Consider the following 6,672-nt stretch of genomic DNA (forward strand, 5'->3'; position numbering starts at 1 on the left):
TCCTTAGCTCTCTGTTTTCAAAATGTTGACAAATCAGGGGAGTCAGTGTGGGATAATGTCCTTAGATCACTTGGAAGGAGCACAGCCCCCAACACAACATTTTGCATGTTGTCAGTAAGTAAAAAGATATGTGAGGACATGTCAGGCAATTTTCTTGTAGCTGGATGCATTGCAGCAGGCATCCACAGAAATAACCAGGAACCTTCAGGAAATCTCTGTGGATGACATCCTTGCAGTGTGTTCAGGTGTAGAAATCTAGCTTGATGATTCCTCTTGTTCACTGACAATATGGTTATTGCTGTGTTGAGGAGGAAGGGAATTTACTACTTACAAGATGGGTTGTGGAATATTATTTCATGGCTGCTAAATACTATGATGAAAAACTGAGTTGTGATGGTGCAAGTCCAACTTACTCCATCATAATTCACTAAAAGTATACCAGCATTTATCTTTGAAATATGTTCCAGTTGTACTAAAATTTGTTGGGAAATGTATTGTCTGCTTGCTACACTATCTAAAATTAATTTGCAAAAAGGATCCTTCTGTTATTATAAGTTGAATAACATCCATTTAATATAATTGAACTTAAATAAATTAGATCAGTGTGGGGGTGGGGAGGAAACATTATCTGGCCTCCTGTACGGATGAATCTTATAGTCTTGGAGCAGACTCTGAGAAGGGTCTTTCCTGTGTCTTCACAAGATACACCTATGATGATAGTGGGATCAAAAGAATGTCTTCCCCAAAGACCTTAAAACCAAGGCAACCTCACAAATGAAGATATGAGCTTTCGGATGTATTCCATGCTGAGAATAGGTACATCCATTAAGCATGCAGATAAAATATGTGAACATGAGAAGTGTAGAACCCCCACTCCAGCACCTCCTCGGTCACTCTTCATATGTGGCAGTGTGAAAAGAATGAACCTTCCATAGAGATTCTTTATCAAATCCGGAACAATTGAAAAATAACGTAGAGAGCCCCCACAGATTGAAGAGGCAGTCTTATACAGACCATCACCTTTCTTCTATATGAGAAGCATGACAGAAGAGAGCAACCAAAAGTAGGGTTAGCATGCTCCTCCTCCTCACAAATTTCACGTAGAGTGGGGACAGGCAGTAAAACATTTCAACAGTTTTCCCCCCTTAATGTTTGTTAGAAAAGACTATATCATAATCACCTAACATTTCAGAAACTAAAATAATACCCTGTAATATAATCACATATGTTAAATTCGGTCAATACATAAACAAGTTTCTTACAGAAGTGTTCATAAAATGAAGAAATGTTTGGCATACATTTTTGTTTGCTGAAGCCATATGTATATTTTGAATTTCAGTAAGACTCCACAATAGCATTGCACACAGACACTCAAAAGAATCAGAATTTGCATTTGTTCAAGACTAACGCCGAGCAGAAACAGCATGCCACAAACATATTCCACCTCAGTCCTTCCTATTGCATCTTTCTGTGCACTGGAAATGGTTGAACCATTTCATTAATGGCCAACTGTAGCCAAGTGTTTGGGATCCAGACGTATAGGCCTTTCATCTGCTGGGATTCCACATGTGCTGAGCATCTGAAAAAAGAATGTGACACTTGACCCTTTCTCAACCAAGAAGTAAATTTAAACATTCTTTTTCATATATATGTGTGTGTGTGTGTGTGTGTGTGTGTGTATCCATCCTGTGTTGGGCTGCCAAACTAGGGCATTAGCAATTTCTCTCTCCCTCATATATATATAATTAATTTTAATTAGAGATGTCATGGTTTTGCATTTTAATAGTTAACATGCAATAGCTTTCTTCCAGTTATGCCTATAGTATAAACTATGTTGCTGTAATGATTTAAGAAACAAAACATTGCATCAGGAAGTGTTTTCTTAAACATTTCATAAATATTTTACCAATTAATTAGAAGACTAGAGGTCCAGATAGACCAAGGTTTATTTCTAATTAAAAGCTGATATCAGATGTCACCTAATCCATAGCAGTATATGCACTTAATTGAATATAATTAGATATTTGTTTCTATGGTTTTGCAAAAGCAAAACATTACAATGACTTTCTTTCTTACTCATTAGAAACTTTTTTTCTAATATAAGTTTCTAACAATTTTTTTGTGGGAGACCACATACAGATACTTGCCAGAAATAGTAAATACATATCTGCCTACTTCTGCTCATATCAAAGTGTTTTTTCCACTTGCCATCTATCAAGTGATTCAAGGTTGCTCCTCCCATTATTTATCCATCCTGTGTTGGGCTGCCAAACTAGGGCATTAGCAATTTCTCTCTCCCTCATATATATATATATATGAGGGAGAGAGAAATTGCTAATGCCCTAGTTTGGCAGCCCAACACAGGATGGATAAATAATGGGAGGAGCAACCTTGAATCACTTGATAGATGGCAAGTGGAAAAAACACTTTGATATGAGCAGAAGTAGGCAGATATGTATTTACTATTTCTGGCAAGTATCTGTATGTGGTCTCCCACAAAAAAATTGTTAGAAACTTATATTAGAAAAAAAGTTTCTAATGAGTAAGAAAGAAAGTCATTGTAATGTTTTGCTTTTGCAAAACCATAGAAACAAATATCTAATTATATTCAATTAAGTGCATATACTGCTATGGATTAGGTGACATCTGATATCAGCTTTTAATTAGAAATAAACCTTGGTCTATCTGGACCTCTAGTCTTCTAATTAATTGGTAAAATATTTATGAAATGTTTAAGAAAACACTTCCTGATGCAATGTTTTGTTTCTTAAATCATTACAGCAACATAGTTTATACTATAGGCATAACTGGAAGAAAGCTATTGCATGTTAACTATTAAAATGCAAAACCATGACATCTCTAATTAAAACTATTTCTTCCATTCCTATATAGGAAATTACAACTGGAGCCATCTCAAGAAAACATTGTGTTTCAAATGATGGTTCAAAGGATTATCTCAAATGCCTGCATAATAAATAATATGTTAAAAACTATTTGTGTAACTGCTGGCAATTTTTTTAGAGAAATAAATTTTTAACAGCTACAGGCTTTCCAGTGACCTATGCTAGGAGACCCTCACAATGAATTGTGGCTTTTATTCATATTATGCAGTAGATATATGCTTGGTATATATATCACATGGGTACCCATGTGAATTGCTGCATAGCTGCCATACATTTGTTATTGGAGTAGGTACACACTATTCAGAAGCTACGAAGAAACATTTTTCACTATCAAAAATGTAGAGATACATAAAGGATTTTGTGTTAATGTGGGCTTATTTTATGAAACATTTTTGAAGGCTAGAGGAAAGAAAACAGGCTATTTACAGATGAATTTAATACAGATGCTTGAAAATGGATCCATATTTTTTCAAGGGTCAGATTGGCACAAATATCATAGTTCCAGGTGTGTTTTCCCCATTAAAACACTCCATTGAAATTACAGTTTACAGTACAATGCTATATAGGGCTATTCAGAATTAATTTACAGTGAATAATTCTGAAGGTCTTAAATAAGGGTACAAAGAATCACAGCTTATTAAATGTAATACCAGTATTGCTACCGTTTGGTAGGTATAAATGTAATTATTTATTTGTCTTTCAAAAATCATTAATAGACAATAAGGCATCAATATCACAAAATAAGTAAATTGAACTGAATATATATATATATATATATATATATATATATATATATATAGATAGGAAAAGCGTGGCAGAGACTGTAAAACCAGTTGAGACGCTTTTAAAGCAGCCCAAAAGTGATTAATAGTGAAAAGGATGTCAGATGAAACATAGTGATTTTTTTAAAAGTTCTTAGTTTGGTCCCAATTTGGTCAAAATAGCTCCAAATGGCTCCTCTCTTCTGAATCCTTGTAAAGAGACCCCTACAAAAAGATTCTTGGCCACATGCTGCATTTCAGTTGGCAAAGCACCCAAAAAGGATCTCTGTTGAAGATCTGTGTGTACCCAGCAAGCTATCTGTTATCTGCCTTGGTCTTGAGTTGTGAAGAGCTTTAACGATGAAAATCAGTACTTTGAAATCAGCTCATAGGCAAAACAGAAAAGTGTACTTCAGGAAGTAATGAGACGTTTTATTACCATGCCTGGCTCCAGTTAACAGACTCCAAATTTTAATTTTATATTACTTGACATCAATACAACTACAAAGGCAGACTCCCATATAGCACATCATAGTACTGTATCCTGATCCATGTTACCAGAACACAGTAAGTGAATGGCTGGGTGTCTCTTTTCAAGTAGTGTTGCAGCTAGCATACTAACCTAAACTTTTTAAAGGTACTTGTGTCCACACCTCTAGTAACAAAGGTAAGTCAATATCACCTTTTGCTGCAAAATTGTTCTTTCACTGACCCAGCTACATGGCTGATACACCGATCCAACTTTTTACTTGTCTGGGTTGAGCATCCATTTAAAGGCTGTCATAGAAACAACTGCCAAAATCAGCATGAGCATTATTTAAACTTAATGGAATGAAAAATTCAATGCAGCTTATTCACATATTGGTGAGACCTCAGTCGAACATCGAAATACCTTGCAAACATTCCTCTATAACCAGCTAAAGCAAAGTGTAAGAACAAATGCAGCCCCAGTTTCCACTATAATTATACAACTCTCTACATAAGCAGTCTTGGTCATGTTCAGGTCCACTGTTCTAAACAATTTGTCTGTAGCACATTGTACAGGGAAATGTGTATTTCTGTCTCATTCTTCCAAGGCTTGCTCTCACATCTGTTTGATGAGGCAAGTCAACATTCTCATTTTATAGATGAAAATCTGAGTCCTTCAAAAGATGTTCAGTATTTCTGAACATCTATCTCGTTTTTGGATTATACATTGTAACATTGGGCTCTACATTGTAACAATTACATCACAGTGGAGCAGGCATGTAGCCGGGAGGGGGGGCTTGAGGGGCTTCATTCCCCCCCCCCCGAAATTCTCAGGGTGGTCCATGAGAAGGCCTTTCATTTATTAGTTAAACCAGTGGTTCCCAAACTTATTTGGCCTACCACCCCCTTTCCAGAAAAAATATTACTCAGTGGCCTGGAAATTAATTAAAAAAAATTTTTTAGTAGCAATTAAACAGAAATATATATGTACCTGTGGCCATCACCACTCCCCTGGATTGCTGCAGCATCCACCAGGGGGCGGTAGTGCCCACTTTGGGAATCACTGATTTGAATTGTTATGTTTATTCATATCATGATCTGATCACCATGCTCAATATATCCCATATGCATGGGGGTATTGGGATAACGATACAAAAGGTTTGCTAGGGTAGATCCTCTCTCACTCAGACTCAGCCCCCTCCTCCCCCCCCCCCCCCCGAATCAAAATCCCAGCCCTCCCCGAATCAAAATCCTGGCTACGGGCCTGCAGTGGGGCATTTATTAGAATCATTCTACATTATGTTGGAGGAATAGCTTCCAGAGGTAGGGCTTCCAGTGAGTGCAACAGTCCTGCACTGGGAAAATATGCGAGGGTGTGATATAGTGATGGCCTGGTGGCTCATACCTCAATGGAGTGATTAATCCATTTTAAATTATATTTTAGGATTTAAAGGAGCTCTCCACGATGTAGGACAGTATTCTTAAATAAATCCAACACCTTGGGCAGCTTTTTAAAAAGCTAGTCATAACCAGGAATAGATTAATTGCTTCACTGAGATGGGAGCCACTAAATATCCCTGGTAACATGAGTACCCCTTGTCCAATATGAATAAAAAAGCATGCAGCAAAATTATCATGGGTGCATTTTTCCCTTTTTTATAAAAGAAAAAAGGTGTATTTTAAATATTTCATTTTGTCTTCAAAATCAAAACTGTGAGACTAGGTGGCATGTTGATCTTGCTTGTGGATAAACCACTCAGTACTTCTACAGGGATGCTTTTGTCTGCATTCATTTCCACATCAGTTTGCACGGTAATTTATTTTCTGTTTGGTTAAAAAGTCTGCTCAAAAATCTATTTCCTGCACATGAAAATCTGTTTGCTTTTTTGTGGACAACTACTCAGAATATCTGTGCTTTTGCAAGTGCTTTCTGCTAATAAGGGCATTTTTGTACATTGTCTTCCCTAAGGTGTGTATTTTAAAATCAGACAACTCCTTTGCAATGTTTGAGAAGTGTAAAAACTGAAGGATAATTGCATTCTGGTCAAAGTATTATTGTGGGAAATGCAAATCTGGCCACTTCAAATTAAAATGTAAACCAAACACATTTGGCCCCAATCCCTAATCATACTCTCAGAGCAAAGAAATAAACTAAAAACACAAAACAAAACTTTTGAAATGCCTCTACCTCCAAAGGAACTCAGATTTGCATTTTTTAAAAACCCAATTTGCTTCATCCTTGCTTCTGAGCAATCTGCTTCAGCTTATTTCGAGAACTTATCCAACACATCCAGCTTTTTTAAAAAATCAATTATCTGAGAAACAATAAAAAAATTCTCATTGCATGCTTTTAAAAAAAAGATACAAAAGGTTAAGCAGAGCAGCCGGCATCTGCACACTAATGACATGATTGTTATGATAGGTGTTTGCTTTACCCTGGAGTGGTAACATTATAATTCATCTACCTCTGAATGAGCGGCGACAATTAATGCAGTCAATGTGTCCCACGTGTTCCCTGTAGCATTAACAAGGCAGCACAA

This window comes from Anolis carolinensis, chromosome 3 (genome assembly GCF_035594765.1).
Source record: "Anolis carolinensis isolate JA03-04 chromosome 3, rAnoCar3.1.pri, whole genome shotgun sequence".
Lineage (NCBI taxonomy): Eukaryota > Metazoa > Chordata > Lepidosauria > Squamata > Dactyloidae > Anolis > Anolis carolinensis.